Raw genomic sequence first — 17,926 nt, forward strand, 5'->3', positions numbered from 1 at the left:
TCTACCAGCACCCCGGGCCTATATGTGTGCAGAACAGCACTCTTGTTGTGTTTCTAGTTTGTATTGCGCACACCAGTGTTCTGGGTCTTCTGGAGTCCTGAGAGGCTGAATGTTCAGAGGTTACAAATAAAGCATGTTTGGGTGTCTTGGATCAGTTTTGTGCATTACTTAGTTACTACGCTAATGAAATTCTGATAAGATATAACAAATTATATTTGTATATTAAGGGAGATGAAAACTTAATTGTGATGGGGGACTAGAATTCAATAGTGGGCAAAGGAAGAGCAAGAAAAATAATAGGAGCATTGACTGAGGGAAAAGAATTGCAGAAAGGTAGGAAATTAATGAGATGGGAACAGGATACGTTGAAACCACCAAAGATTGTTGACACCTTAAAGGTGAGCTTTATGCAAAAAGAGAATGATATAAGTGAAAGAAATACAATAGAAGCAGAATGGGTAGCTTTCAGAGGTGAAATAGTAAAGGCAGCAGAGAAAAAACTTGGCAAAAAGACAAGGTCCAGGGGATATATAGTCAAGAGAGATTACATTTAATTGATGAAAATAGAAAATTTATAAATGAAGCAGGCAAAGAGGCTATAGGGCACCTAAAAATGAGAAAGTGGCAAAGCAGGAATATACACAAAGCTATAGAAGCATGAATGGCTTAGGTGAAATCAGATGGCGTGCAAAAAATTAAAGAAAGGAATGTGTAGGGGAGAGCCAGGTAAGAATGTGTGCTTAACATATTTTTGTTATAAAAAGAGCAATTTTATTCCAAAACAAATAGGAATCCTTTCAAGGTTTACTTTATCTAGTTTATGGGAACTTAAATCTAACCACAGTGGAGTGAGTAAGAAGTTTGAGTAACAGAGGTCATAAGAGTTTTGCTCAAGAACTGTAACACAGACAGAGTTGTGTGAGCAGAGGCATTGTCATAATAGAAAAACAAGTCACCCGACTGCCAAAAATCAAACCAGTTCTGCTGCATACTGTTGTGCAATCTTTTCAAAACTACCAAGTAGAAAGCCTGGTGAACTGTCTGACATTTGGAACAAACTCTAAGAGTGGATGATTCGTTTCATATTGAAGAAAATAAATCAGCATTGTTTTAATGTTTGATTTCACCTAACAAGCTATCTTGGGTTGAGGTGAACTTGAACTGTTCCACTGGCTTCATTGTTGCTTTTAGACTCCGAATCATAAGCATAGCACCAAGTTTTGTCACCTGAGATAATTTCTGAAAAATAATTTGTATCATTTTGGTACTCTTCTTTCAAAGCACAGTATGCTTCCATGCGACCTTGCTTTTCTTCAGTGGTCAGCAGTTGTGGCATGAATTTGGCAGCCACAATCTTTTGTCAAAATTCACTACACTGAACTCAAGTCGCTCCCGACAGCTCCGCAATTTCTTCAATGATCCGTCATCAATCTTTGTTTATGATTGCACAGTTGTTTTCAACATTTTCATGTGTTAGGTTAAGCAAGGATGACAACAACATTTGACGATTCACCTTTTTGAAACAGGAAAACCACTTGTACTTGAGTTTTCCCCATTGCATCATCCTCATATGCTTTTTTTAACATTTCAGGAGATCCTGTTCCACTTTTTCTGCGTAAAAAGCAAAATGTGATTGCCACATGCCATTCACGAAAATTGGCCATTGCAGTAACGACAATTGCACAAAACATTTTTCACTATAAACTCTGCCAAAACTAGTCCTGATCTTCAGCAAAGGTACACTCAGTTTATTGACTCTGGAATGTTCACTCTGTGCACTTCTAGAGGAAAAATGCAGTATTTGGGTATCCCCCTCGCATGTAACGTGCAACATGGGAATTTTTGTTGGGTGGGAAGCATGCTTATAGCTGAAGTGGTTAAGGCGACAGCTCACGATGCTCAGGAAATCCAGGTTCGAATCCTAGTCCACCACACATTAGCACTTGTCGCTATTGGATTTATTTCAATGTCCGATTGCAGCTGATGTCATAATTTCTCTTTCATCATACAAATTATTTGTGTTAACAATTTTTAAAAAGATTGCATTTGCACAGTTTTTGGCACCTTGTCAGATAAGGCTGTGCGAGATGGTGGTTAAGACTACACAATCTTACATAAGGTCCTAATCAGTACATGTGTTGTCACCATTGTTGATACTGTCCGCATGATACCCAACAATCTTCAAAGATCTCACGACAAAAGGTTTGTTCTTATTTTCTTTGTTTCTTCGCATTGCAGTTGGCGTATCATTTTCATTTGATAAATTCTGAGCTGCTCGTCTTCTTTTAATTCAGTCTTTCTTTTCACAGATTCTCCCTTAAGGTTCTTACCTCTTTCTTTTCTCCTTTTCTCAAAGTTCTTGTTCCTGTTCTGCTTCATTTTCTCCCAGCATAATTTTAAATGGTGAGCTTGATACAAACCACACTTTTTTGCACTGACATGCGTTTTTTCAACTTTGCACTTCGGCAAGGAGTGAATATCAAGAAGCTGAGCAGTTTCCTAATTTAGTCATAGTAGGAACACCTGAATAAACAGATTTTATTTTCTACTTTTAGATCACTTTCAATGTTTCACTGCTAATATCTTCAAATTTACTTTGGCTCTATTTAGGTTTAATCTTCATCATAGTAGCAAGATTAGGGCTAGTTAATCTTGATGATGGACCTGGTTGAGAGATGGCATCATTAAATGGCTCACTGGAAAGTGTTTCCACTTTTTGCCACATTTCCTTTAAATTGCTAAGCTTTCAGTATCCTTATTGCAAAGAGGAATCTCAGGTAAATTTTCATCAAGGCTTACAGGGATGCCAGTTAGGCCATTATGAATAAGGACAGTTGGATCATTTTCTGCGTCTTCTTCACCAGTGTAATTGGGCATGCTTTCAGAAACTAGGATGTTGCTCAGTCACTGAAGCAAGGGCAAAATCTTCCTCAGCAAACACATAAAGACTGGATGGGTATATTGCAGTTGCATGACACCATACAAAAGCTTTTCCTGTAGTTGAAACCCTGTTGTATGCTTCTCTAAATATGGCACTGATGTGCGTTTGGGTCACAGCACATCCTGGACTGGTCACCATCTATCTTACCAACTCTGCTCAGCGTCCAGTCTTCCGAGGACCAAAAAAACTTTTGCCCTACAAAAGGTTTCAGCCGAAAGACTTAGATGAGTTGTGTGATTATCTAGAAGTACCAAAACTGAGTCTGTTTCACTTGTTTTGTATCATGAGCAAAGTGCTACTGCCAATCAACAAAATGTCAGCAGACATGCAGCAATGTTCAGCAGGTGCTTTGCTGTAAAGTTCACATTTTATCCCCTTCCTGGCAAGTATTATGGCTGGTGGCATATAAGTACCTGAAGCACTAAAAAAGCAACAACAGTAATATTTTGTCATATTTCTCCTGAAGACGACTTACAGAACCCCTTTTTTCATGCTCACTGGTGAAATTACTTTGGGTGTTTCATTAGTCACCGTTGACAGCCCCTATTCATCACAATTAAAAAATCCTATGAGAAAGAAATTTCTTTTGTTCCTAAATTGATCTCATGTCGACAAAATATCTTCCGACTTATATTTCATTAAAGCCGATTGGCTTTCTGAAGGAGTTTTTGAAACCTCTTCAACCCAATCTTTCCCAGAAACTTTCTTTTCACTATTACATTGGACACTTAAGTCACTGACTTTAGTGCCTTGCTTGCATCATTATTTTCAGTTGTAGCAATGTATCTCATTTAGTTTTTCCTCAGTTAAAATTAACTTTCCTTCAGTTTTTTGGGATACTTACGCATTACTACAACTGAAGCAGTAATAGTTTAAATTACACATGTTATCAGCACAATAAGAAGAAAGAATGCTTGCACAGAGAAAGAGGGCATCCAAGACTGCAAACTCCAAATGCTGCACACTCTTAGGTGACCTCAGAGTGCGCAGTATTGGCCACCATTGACATAAAAAACATAACCTTAAATCTTAGTTTCCTCCACAACCTCTATATTGTAGCATATTACATTGTTCAGGAGTTAAGTGTCTGCTCTTCATTGCGGTAATATTACAAATTATATTGAATCAATGTGACTGCTGTATATTGCTGCTAAGCTGATGGTAAATGTTATAACAAATTAGCAAGAAAAGCATTTCTTACCTTCTAATTGTAGCTACGCAGCTGTAGTAAACTCAAAACGTGGTGTCAGGCTCATCATGAGGTTGAGACTGACCGGCTGGTAGCATCAGGTGGCTGATCAGGTTAGCCAACTTAAAAATATAGCGATTCACACACTTACCCGACCACATACTTTTACCTAACTTTCCCATACACAGAATGACTATAACCCAACCATGTAATCTTACCCAATGTTTCTCTACATAGAAGAGCTGTAGTAAAGAAAGGCAGTTGAAGACAGCATTACACAAAGCAAGGAGGAAGTGGATGAGACAGGTGGTTTGACACTGCTGACAAAGCACTCGAATCTCAGTCAAAGCAAGGCCCTCGGAACAGATGATACCACCATAGAAGATCCCTAGGAGGACCAACTGTGACAAAACTGTTCCACATGCTATGTAGGACATATAAAAGAGGTGAAATACCCTCAGACTTCAAGAAGAATATCATACATCCAATGCTAAAGCAGGCAGTTGGTGAAAAATGTGACACGTAATAAGTCACGGTTGCAAAATACTAACACTTTACCTACACTATAGCCAAGATATTTGTCACAAGAGAAAAACAACTGGATTAATATTTAAAACAGTTCTCATTTACTCTTCAGTTTCAGTTGCACGTTTTTAAATACATGACATGTTTCAATCTCTCTGGATAATCTTCAGATTTATGTAGTTGTATCAGCAATCCACCATATCTGTGTCAGGACTTCATATCAGAGTACTCAGATATGAGAGACACACACACACAGTGGGTGCTGACACAACTACATAAATCTGAAGATTATCCAGAGAGATCGAAACATGTCATGTATTTAAAAATGTGCAACTGAAACTGAAGAGTAAATGAGAATTATCGACAAGAGAATGCAACAGTCCTACACGGGGGAAGATCAATTTGAGACCCTGAGAAATGTAGGAACATGCAATGCAATACTGACACTACGGTCTATTTTGGGGAGTGAATCGAAGGAAAAGAAATCTACATTTATAGCATTTGTAAATTTGCAGAAATATCTGCTAATGTTAAGCAGCATACATTCTTTGAGGCTTGAAAATTATCAAGGATACTATACAAGGACTGAATGGTTATCTGCAACATGTACGGAACCCAGACTGCAATTTCAGGAGTTGAACATAAAAGACAGACAGTGCTTGAAAAATAAGTGAGAAAGGGGTTAGTGTATCCTACATGCTATTCAATCTTAGGTCAAGCAGTAAAGGAAAGAAAGCAAAAATTTGGAAAAGGAATAGGAGTTCAGAAGAAGAAATAAAACTTTTATTTTTGTCAATGACACTGATTCTATGACAGACAACAAAGGACTTGGAAGATAAGTTGAATGTAAATAAAGTATGGGGAGTTTGATCAAGAAATGAGGCACCAGAAGTTATAGACAAGTATTGATATTTGGGCAGCAAAATAAGTGACAATGGCAGAAGTAAGGATGATACAAAATGCACACAAGATTTTAACAGAGATTACACACTGAAGAGGTAGAAAATCTTTTCTGAAGGTGTTTGTCTGGAGTGTAGGCTTATATGAAACTTGGATCATAAGCAGTACGGTGAACTGTTTTATCATTACTTTTTGCAACTTCTTCGATGCTGAAGCCTATAAACTTTTTTCAAATTTTTAACTTTCTCCCAACTAAGAGAGCAATTCTTCTGAAATAAGATTACACTAAAAAACACTTATTTATCTTTACTTTTTTCCTCCATGATGTCACTCTCATTATCACAGTATGCCAGTTCTAGCACCCTTCACATCTCCACACCAGGACACTGCAGCACAGAATAAACAACCAAACCAGCAAGTACTGTGAAATCTAGTAAAGCTTCCACCATTATTCCATCCTGCAGGCACACAGTGTCCATCCATAGCACTATACATGCAAGGACAATCATAAACTTACAAACAGTATGCTATTCTTGATTAAGAAACTAATAAAAAAAAATATTTTCAGTGTGATGATGATCATTTGTCAGTTCGGCAGACGAGCAACACATTACTACGCTCAAGTGATACATTGCATTAGGAAATGCAAGATGATGCTACACAGACACAAGCAGACATTTGTAAAGGCAAAGAGTTTGGGCAGAGATGTCAGTTGAGACGGAAGTACAGAGGCAAAATCCACCGTTTCTAGTTCACAAACAGTTCCTTTCAGCTATTAAACAACCTTTTCAGCTAGTTTTAATAACTTTTGCTTTATTTCCATTTTCGTTTTTCTCACATCACCGATCATTTTTAGCCGTTTCCCACAGGTTTTAACGTCATTATTTCTTCATCAGACAATTGTTAGCCTCATTTCCATAATCTGCCACCACCATACCATTCCTTTTAATACATCCTCACGTAGTTTTTTTGAAATTTTCCCGAATTTCTCCACCCTTTAACGTGTTTTGGCGGCAACACAACCACCTAACCTTTATGCACATCGTTATCTACCTACACAAGTTCACCACAGGATCAACATAGCCCAGCTCTAACCAACCCTTTTTCGCCTTTTTTCACACCAGATCTCCATTTGCTTTCTACTTCACCTTTATCTCTCCCCATATATTTTTATATTTATTTTCATTTTCATTTCAGCCTCATGTTACACTTTCCACCTTCTAGTACCATGTCACCCTCACAACACCTCCACAACAACCCCATTAAGTTTTATTTACATTCCCCCCGCAAACATGCCTTCGCCCTAGCCAGATTACACTCCCATATTTTATTTTCTCAGGCTTGTCTGACATTTGGCATCACCCCCAAAGGCCTCACACTTAAAGTTCCCATCTCTGGCTGCAACCCTTCTTTCCATCAGTCCCTATACCAGTTCCAAACTGAACAATCCATTGCCCTCACCCACCTAATCCTTCACCTACACATCCACTCAGCCAATCAACACACCCGTCAACTCCTATCCTTAATAAAAGTCCTCAATCTTTCCTCTCCCACATCCACACCAGCTGTTCAGAGCATCCTCCTACAGGCCAACCACAAATTAGAACAGCATGCCACCCTCCACTTTAAAAAACTATCCAATCTCCTGGTTTCCCACCTCCGGAAAGGCAACTCACTCACCCTTCACAACCTTTCCAGCAAACCTCAACCTCCTCTCATTGCACACAAACCCAGTCTCTCCCATCTACTCAATCTCCCACTTCCAGCTCCACTCCCTCCACAACCTCAAAATTCCGATCAACACAATCTGGCACCACAACACCCTAATTCAGTAGTTAACCTTTCCTCCAAACCTCTCTCCCAATCCGAAACCTCTGTCCTATCCAAAGGCCTCACCTTCAGCCCCACTCCCAGATTTAACCAAACAGCCCTTGTCAAAGATTTACTGTCCTACACCCATACTCTCTGCTGGAAATATCACTTTGCCACGAAGAAAAATGATCCTAATCCTACTCCTAATGATCCAACTCCCCAAGACACTATCCAAATTGAACCCTGCCTGGAACAGTTCCGTCCTCCGTCACAGCGGGACCCACCTCCTCTTCCTCAAAATCACCCTCCCCTTACCTTCCAGGAATTTCTGACTTCCAGCCTTGCCTCTCAATCCTTCTTAAAAAACCTTAATCCTACTCCCAACATCACCACTGCTGAAGCCCAGGCTATCCGTGATCTGAAGGCTGACCAATCCATCGTCATTCTCCCGGCGGACAAGGGTTCCACGACTGTTCTACTTGATCGTCGGAAGTATGTGGCTGAGGGACTGCGTCAGCTTTCAGACAACACTACTTACAAAGTTTGCCAAGGTAATCCCATTCCTGATGTCCAGGCAGAGCTTCAAGGAATCCTCAGAACCTTAGGCCCCCTACAAAACCTTTCACCTGACTCCATCAACCTCCTGACCCCACCAACACCCCGCACCCCTACCTTCTACCTTCTTCCTAAAATTCACAAACCCAATCATCCCGGGCATCCCATTGTAGCTGGTTACCAAGCCCCCACAGAACGCATCTCTGCCCACGTAGATCAACACCTTCAACCCATTACATGCAATCTCCCATCCTTCATCAAAGACACCAACCACTTTCTCGAATGCCTGGAATCCCTACCCAGTCTGTTACCCCCGGAAACCATCCTTGTAACCATTGATGCCACTTCCTTATACACAAATATTCTGCATGTCCAGGGCCTCGCTGCGATGGAGCACTTCCTTTCACACCGATCACCTGCCACCCTACCTAAAACCTCTTTCCTCATTACCTTAGCCAGCTTCATCCTGACCCACAACTTCTTCACTTTCGAAAGCCAGACATACCAACAATTAAAGGGAACAGCCATGGGTACCAGGATGGCCCCCTCGTACGCCAATCTATTCATGGGTCGCTTAGAGGAAGCCTTCTTGGTTACCCAGGCCTACCAACCCAAAGTTTGGTACAGATTTATTGATGACATTTTCACGATCTGGACTCACAGTGAAGAAAAACTCCAGAATTTCCTCTCCAACCTCAACTCCTTTGGTTCCATCAGATTCACCTGGTCCTACTCTAAATCCCATGCCACTTTCCTTGACGTTGACCTCCACCTGTCCAATGGCCAGCTTCACACGTCCGTCCACATCAAACCCACCAACAAGCAACAGTACCTCCATTATGACAGCTGCCACCCATTCCACATCAAACGGTCCCTTCCCTACAGCCTAGGTCTTCGTGGCAAACGAATCTGCTCCAGTCCGGAATCCTTGTACCATTATACCAACAACCTGAAAACAGCTTTTGCATCCCTTAACTACCCTCCCGACCTGGTACAGAAGCAAATAACCAGAGCCACTTCCTCATCTCCTCAAACCCGGAACCTTCCACAGAAGAACCCCAAAAGTGCCCCACTTGTGACAGGATACTTTCCGGGACTGGATCAGATTCTGAATGTGGCTCTCCAGCAGGGATACGACTTCCTCAAATCCTGCCCTGAAATGAGATCCATCCTTCATGAAATCCTCCCCACTCCACCAAGAGTGTCTTTCCGCCGTCCACCTAACCTTTGTAATCTCTTAGTTCATCCCTATGAAATCCCCAAACCACCTTCCCTACCCTCTGGCTCCTACCCCTGTAACCGCCCCCGGTGTAAAACCTGTCCCATGCACCCTCCCACCACCACCTATTCCAGTCCTGTAACCCGGAAGGTGTACACGATCAAAGGCAGAGCCACGTGTGAAAGCACCCACGTGATTTACCAACTGACCTGCCTACACTGTGAAGCGTTCTATGTGGGAATGACCAGCAACAAACTGTCCATTCGCATGAATGGACACATGCAGACAGTGTTTGTTGGTAATGAGGATCACCCTGTGGCCAAACATGCCTTGGTGCAAGGCCAGCACATCTTGGCACAGTGTTACACCGTCCGGGTTATCTGGATACTTCCCACTAACACCAACCTGTCAGAACTCAGGAGATGGGAACTTGCCCTTCAGCATATCCTCTCTTCTCGCTATCCGCCAGGCCTCAATCTCCACTAATTTCTAATTTCAATTTGCCGCCGCTCATAACTCACCTGTCTTTCAACATCATCTTTGCCTCTGTACTTCCGCCTCGACTGACATCTCTGCCCAAACTCTTTGCCTTTACAAATGTCTGCTTGTGTCTGTGTAGATGTGGATGGATATGTGTGTGTGTGTGCAAGTGTATACCAGTCCTTTTTTCCCCCTAAGGTAAGTCTCTCCGCTCCCGGGATTGGAATGACTCCTTACCCTCTCCCTTAAAACCCACATCCTTTCGTCTTTCCTTTCCTTCCCTTTCCTCTTTCCTGACGAAGCAACCGTTTGTTGCGAAAGCTAGAATTTTGTGTGTCTATCGACCTGCCAGCGCTTTTGTTTGGTAAGTCTCATCATCTTTCTTTTTAGATATATTTTTTCCACGTGGAATGTTTCCCTAAAGCCCTTCTGGCCTGTTAATTATTTTATATGTGACATGTAAGTACGGCCTCTGTCTTTTTTGTTAGTCAGTACTTACACTTTTTATATAAAAAATGTCTTTTCCTGCAAATTTGTAACTATGTTATAGGCCATTTTAATTGTTTTAATTCTGATGAAGGCACTCTTACAAGTGTTGTAACCTGCTCAATATGAATAAAAATAATAGTGACCGAGGACTCATTTGTTTCAATTTTAATTTAGAAATGGTCACTGAACCAAGCAGCGATGTTTAGTACTTATTGTTCCTGGATTCTCATGGTCAGCCTACATGTGGAGGATGTGGCTCTACTGCCTGCAAACCAAGTATTCAATTTACTGCCCCACAAATGTATGTTGATTGTTCCAAAGCCCATCCAGTTTATTCAATCTAATGCCCCACCCATCTGTGTTGACTGTTCCAAAGCTCATACAGTTTGGAGCAAAGAATGCCCTGTCTTCACAGAAGTGACGAAAATACAGTGGATCAAAGTCATTCAATGCATCTGCTATTTTGCCTCAAAGGAGGCATATAAGGCCACATAGTCACAACATTTTCTGAAGTCATTTGCTTTAGCACTGACGTGGCCTGTACAGAAGACTACTGTTGGCACCCAGACTTTGACAGCTGAGCAGAGCACATGAAGCTGCACCTGTAAATGCAGCTGCAAGCTACAACACTAGACCCACAACTACTCCTTCCCACCTATGAATTAATGATGGTTGCTGTAACTAATGTCAGAAAATATAGCAGATCCTCATGGCAGACAGAGGAGACCCAGCAAAATATTTCTTAAAACTGCCTTCCCACCAACCCCAAAATCCAAGCTGGGGACAAAAACCAACAGGTCAAATCAATCATGTCAGGCCAGTGAACCATGTGACCCTGATCCTATCTGATGAAGCAAACGATGACTGTACTACCAATAGTATGGATGTCAACTTCTGCCTCAGGGAACCAGAGAGGCCCTCAAGTAATCCACTGCCCCATCCATCTGCTGCTCTCTCTTCACCACAGTGGAACAACAGAGATACACAAAGATAAACCTCACCATTAAGATGGGTTCCCTAATTCAGTGGAACTTGACACTGTTCAGGACACAAGGAGGAACTACATCTATTGCCTCAGGGTCAACAAGTGTGTCTGTCTTCAGGAAACTCATTTTAAATTCCCTCATACCCCTAAGCTATATGGCTACATTATTTACAAAAAGGACAACCTTAGTGGAGAGCGAGATTATTAGTGGAGAACGAGCTAGATGAGGAGTGCCAGTTTCTGTAAACACTGCCTACCACACTTCACATCTCCCTCTCACAACCAACCTGAAAGCATTTGCACACACACACACACACACACACACACACATACACACACGCACGCACGCATGCGCGGCTTTCCACAACCTCCCTACTCACCCCCCCCCCCCACCTCCCCCCTCAACAGCCCTTTGTGCTCTGTAGTGAATGAACAAGGTTGCACTTCAGCACAGTAACACGGTCGTTCACAGTTATCTGTCTCTTAGTATGCTCTCATTGGGAAGTGGTCAATAACTTGGCACTCAAAGGATCACTTTCTGATCTGGATCCACCTGATAGACAGAGTGGCACTCCACAGAAACCTGCCACACTGGGTGCTCAGTAATGAGGATGCTCTACAAACAACTTGCTGTGTTTGAACACCCTTACAGTGTCCAGGAATGGATAGATCATATTACCCAAATGATCCACCCTGCCACTGATGCATCCATTCCAAGTGACCAGGCAAGCAGCTGTGTGTAGTCCTGTGTGCCAACCAACTGCAGAATACATTGCTGTCTTTTGGTTCACAAGTCCAAAATGTCACCAAATTACTACAGAGAAAGAAAAAGAGAGTGTGGGGTGTGGCAACAGTTCCTGACCGGAATAAGCCATTCCACTAAAAATATTTGTATGGGAGACCATCGGGAGGGGTAGAGATGCCCAATGGCTGCTGTAGTGGGGGAATGGTCATCTCCAGACCAAACTACAAGACACTGCCCATACTATCTTCTTCATTTCTGGCACTACAGCCCATGAATGGCCCAAGTCTTGTTGACCACCTGGCTTCTCCATTCGTGTCTCAACTTTGACAGTATTGTTCAGTTCTGCACTCCTAATATTCTCAGATTCATCTCTACCTCATTCAGCCATTGCCATCTCAGCCTTCCCACTAAGTGGATACCCTCTGGCTTTGCAAATAGCACCTTCTTTGTTATTCACTGTTCTTCCATTCCATGCATAAGTCCCAACCTCTGTAAAATTCGTGCCTTTACATTCTATGGTGATTGGTGGATACTCACAAAGTTCATATAGCTCTGCATTGGTCCCATTTCTCCAATTGCCATTATTGTATACTGTCACACATATCTTCCACAGTACTTTGCATTCCATGCATTCAAGGCATTTTTGACTTCTTGTGTTGTTGACTGTGTTTCAGACACACACACAACACACACACACACACACACACACACACACATCCATCCACACATATACAGACACAAGCAGACATATACAGAGGCAAAGAGTTTGGGCAGAGATGTCAGTCGAGGCGGAAGTGCAGAGGCAAAGATGATGTTGAATGACAGGTGAGATATGAGTGGCGGCAACTTGAAATTAGCGGAGATTGAGGCCTGGTGGATAACGGGAAGAGAGGATATATTGAAGAGCAAGTTCCCATCTCCGGAGTTCGGATAGGTTGGTGATAGTGGGAAGTATCCAGATAACCCGGACTGTGTAACACTGTGCCAAGATGTGCTGGCCGTGCACCAAGGCATGTTTAGCCACAGGGTGATCCTCATTACCAACAAACACTGTCTGCCTGTGTCCATTCATGCGAATGGACAGTTTGTTACTGGTCATTCCCACATAGAATGCGTCACAGTGTAGGCAGGTCAGTTGGTAAATCACGTGAGTGCTTTCACACATGGCTCTGCCTTTGATTGTGTACACCTTCCGGGTTACAGGACTGAAGTAGGTGGTGGTGGGAGGGTGCATGGGACAGGTTTTACACCGGGGGCGGTTAGAAGGGTAGGAGCCAGAGGGTAGGGAAGGTGGTTTGGGGATTTCATAGGGATGAACTAAGAGGTTACGAAGGTTAGGTGGACGGCGGAAAGACACTCTTGGTGGAATGGGGAGGATTTCATGAAGGATGGATCTCATTTCAGGGCAGGATTTGAGGAAGTCGTATCCCTGCTGGAGAGCCACATTCAGAATCTGATCCAGTCCCGGAAAGTATCCTGTCACAAGTGGGGCACTTTTGTGGTTCTTCTGTGGGAGGTTCTGGGTTTGAGAGGATGAGGAAGTGGCTCTGGTTATTTGCTTCTGTACCAGGTCGGGAGGGTAGTTGTGGGATGCAAGAGCTGTTGTCAGGTTGTTGGTGTAATGGTTCAGGGATTCCGGACTGGAGCAGTTTCGTTTGCCACGAAGTCACATCATCTTTGTTTTTAGATAAAATTATGTCAGTTACACAACAGTTTAGAAATACAAATAAAATATGTACATAAATTGATAAATTTACAGACATATTATTTATATGATTTATCACATCTGCTGTAGTGTTCAAGAAGTCAGAGGTGTTTCCACGGTATGAATTTTGAGGGCACTCTTCAATGATGTGTCCAACAGCCTATCTTCAAGAACCACAGCTGCACTCCACAGTGAGTAGTCTTTATCCATCTGTATGGTGTGTCACTAACTCTCCTACAGTTGGTCCAGATCTTGTTGAGTGCACTCCGTGTCCTCTGGGGCAGATTAAGTTCACATTGTTTGACGTTGGCTTGGTGAAAGCTATGGAGCTGCGGTGGATTGTTGCTCTCGCATGTTGCACCCAGAAGTTACGGTCCAACAGTTTACTAGCTGTTACAAGTGGAGGACGTCTGGAGCAGAATCTGTTGATTTGGATAGCACATTAAGCCCTCATGAAATGACAGCTGCTGATTGTTGCAGACCTTCTTATATTCCCTTGCAAGTTCATTCTTCCTCCTCAGGTTAACTGGTGGTATGCGGCTAAGGGCATGTAGCCAGAATACTGGAGTGGACTTGATTGTGCAGTACCAGTCCACATTGTTTGATTTAGCTGCATATCTCCAGCTTCGTGTGGCTGCTATTTATCCAGACAGAGCTGCAATGAGACTCCTAATACCAATACCACTTCTTTTAAGGCCCAGAGAATAGATATTTTGCACTCAGTACTACATTTTTATTGATTAACATAACACAGAGTGCATCAGTAGGTCTAAATGCCAATAGCTATCAAAACTGTCTGGAAAACAATTTTTATGTGATTGCTATCCAAGAAACACATGCAAGTTGTGAAGACCAACACAAAGCAATCGGTGAAATCATTTTATAAACTGTCATCTTCAACTGCCTTGAGATGTTAAAGGATAGCAGCATGCTAAGGAAGCTGTGATAGCATCTCTTACCTGCAGCTATCCTTGCCTTTACCTCTGTTGGTACCACATTATGTTCTGTAATGATTCCTACCAAGTACTTAAACTGATTTACTCTTTCAAACTCTTTAAAATGCTCAACATCTCTCCACCTTCTTTTGTTTCAGGTGTTGATGACATATTCCATTTTTTTCTTGCTTATGACCAAGCCAAATGCAGCTGCTTTGCATTCCAATTCTACATAGTTTTCCTGCAGATGTTCTCTATTCCTTCCAAGCTTGCAATGTCATTTACAAATGCCATATTCTGAGCAATTCTGTTGACAATAACCTACTTGTTTTCTCAGCAGTTTTCACATGATAGTGTCCAGATCCAAGTTAAATATCATGGGTGATACGGAATCTCCTTGCTTGAGTACTTAAAAGATCATAAAATTATTGAAATATTTAAAATTAGCTTAGAGTCATTTTTATGAATCGTATTAGCTTTGGTGGTAGCCATAGCTCCCGTAACACCTCAAAAAGACTATTCCTATTGACAACTGCTTTAAAATTCACATACAGTTGATGTACCAATATATTGAACTCTTTAACACTTTTTCATTATTAATCTAAGGATGAACATTTGGTCTCTTGTTCCTCTTTCCTTCCTGAACCCACCCTTCCCTGCCCAGACTGTGACAGCTTATTTTGCCAAGTTACCCACACTGCCAGATACGATTCAGCTTTCTGATGATAGAAAGTGTCTGCCAAGAGGGCCAGTTGGAAATTCAGTTCCACCACTGATGAAGAATACAACTGCCCCTTTTTCATGTCTGATCTGGATTCTGCATTACTTGCAGCTTGTGACAAGTCACCTGGTCACGATAGGGTCCATTATAGTACATTGTGGCACCTCACATGGCAGAGCACAGAAATCCTCCTTGCCCACATTTGGGTGTCATGTGAGATATAATTTTACTTCCACTTGTGAAACTCAGGAAGAACTGCACATACCCAGGTAATTATCGCAGTGTTGCCCCCACTTCATGAATGGGAAAGACATAGTAGCGGATGGCAACCACTGCCTTGCCTGGACCTCAGAAACCAGGCAGCTTCTTAATTGCGTTCAGTGAGGATTCAGGTGGTACTGCTCCACTTTTGATAAACTGGCCCTCCTGAAAGCGGCTATACAACAGGCTTCCCTGCAGCTACATCACCTCCTGGGTACATTTTTTGGCATCTAGAAGGGCTGCTATACTACTTGGAGGCGTATTATCCTTACGCAGCATCATGAATGAGGTTTTAGAGGATATCTTTATTTGGTCTTTCCTGTCACCATGCTACTAAACATACCATGTTGGTGAAGTACTCTCAGATTGCTTTGAGCACGAGAATGATGTCCCTCAAGGTAGAAAACGTTCTGTCCAATGTTCCTTGAAGACTTCTCATTTTTTGTTCCTCATCTAGCATTGCAACAACAGCTTGTCAGTTGTAACTAACTCTTTGACAATTGGTAAATGGGCAGAGAAGAGAGGTTTTATCTTCTAAACCTAGAAGTCCGTGAGCTTTCTTTTCAACCATTCACATTCTGTTTTAATCTTTTCTGAGTAGCAGATGAGGGACAACTGTTCATAATTTTAAAGACAGTGTGAGGTTTCTGAACCTCACATTTGACATATAACTTACATGGTTGCCACACCTCAGGGACCTGAAAACACGGTTTCTTCATGCACTCAGTATTTTAAAATATCTTATTCATAATTGATAGGGAGCAGGCCGAGTGGACCTGCTCCAATGCTTCGTGTGACCTAAACCTAGCACGTTACATAACTTTTGCATGCACATGTGTGAACAAATGTTTGTCTGCATTGTTATTACTTTTAATTGTAGCTGAGGTTACTTCTTCTCATTACATTTTCGTACAAGCAATGAAGACCTTGCTGCTGTGCACCAACATATCATCATCATCATCATCATTATAAATTACAAAATTAGTAATGGCATCAGACACATCAGTGAGAATACTTCTGCAACTAATGGGAAGATTGTGTCACCTATTAGCTATATTATAAGCCCTAGATAAAGCTTTTTGCCAATAATGTAAATGCTGAGCTTCATGGGTTGCTCAAGAGGATGGTGGCAACTACACGTGGGTGTGATAGATGCATTGTCTCTCTCATTTTCACTAAACACATTATGGTTTACATCTGAATGTTTCTGATAAAAGGTTACTTGCGCAACAAATTTCCCAAGAACATTCAGTCCCTGTGATTTCCAGTATTTTCACTAGTCCTTCTTCAGGGTAAATGTTTCTGAAAGACAGAGTTGTCAAATAAGTATAAGTATACATACAGTAAACGCGTTTAGAGAAAAAAAAAAAACATAGCAGTTTGGGTAGTACAAATGATAAATGTCAAAACATGTTTGGACTTTTTCATCAAAAAATTAGAAGTCTGTTAAATAATAAAGATAAGCTTGTCATATCAATACAGTAACCTGACAAAACATATTTCTACTTTTTTGTAACACACTTTTTTTGCACTGCATGTCACTTGAGGACAAAGAAATTGAACAGACACACCTGCTGGTATACAAGTTAATATCAAATCATGGCAGGCTTAATATAAGGGTAGTGATTATATACACAGAAAGTGGGATGACATTTGATGCCTTATGCCTAAATAAGAACTGCCTTGAAAAGCTTTTTGAATGCTGTCCTCCAACAGAAAATGTCTATAGCTTCATCGGGCAACACAGAGAATACTAATAAGAATTAATAGAAAGAATTGGGAAGTCACTGTGGTGACTTACATAACAATTTATTTGGACAGTACTTATACAAGGCATGTAGAGTAAACATACAGCTTTGTGACAGTGACATTCCCTACAAGAATAGGTCATAGCACAATAGTGATTAATGCATATCTAGATGTTAGCTCCACAATATGTGGTTATCTAACCACGATGGTCGAACGGTAGCCTTTTTTAGAAGGGCAATTTCACAGCATCATAAATACTGCCTTGGTCCCACTACGAACCCAGTCTTCTTTTACAAGGGAGCAGGAGCAACTACAGTGGAAACCAAGTGAAAGTTTGCTAACAAGTATCTAGTGCTGGAAAGAGGGAGCATTATTTAATACAGAGGGCTGGCTCTACTCAAGACTTAAAGGCGCACTACAAGCAAAATGTCAAAATTCTTATGATGTCATCAAAAAGGTAAAAATCATGTATCATGCACAAACCTTCTGTCTATGATGCTATTCCTACCAAGATACTGAAATCTGGTGCTAACTTGATAGCATCTGTCTTGAGTTACAATTTATCTCATCAAATGACTAAAAAGGATTTCCTGAAATGTGTAGTAATAAGACTCATTTATAAAAGTGGTTTTCGGCACTAATCATTAACCCATCTGTCACCTTCCGGTGCTCCCAAAAGTTTTGAGAAGGGAGCTTATACAAGAATACTGAAGCA

The sequence above is a fragment of the Schistocerca cancellata genome, chromosome 9 (assembly GCF_023864275.1).
Source record: "Schistocerca cancellata isolate TAMUIC-IGC-003103 chromosome 9, iqSchCanc2.1, whole genome shotgun sequence".
NCBI classification, from domain to species: domain Eukaryota; kingdom Metazoa; phylum Arthropoda; class Insecta; order Orthoptera; family Acrididae; genus Schistocerca; species Schistocerca cancellata.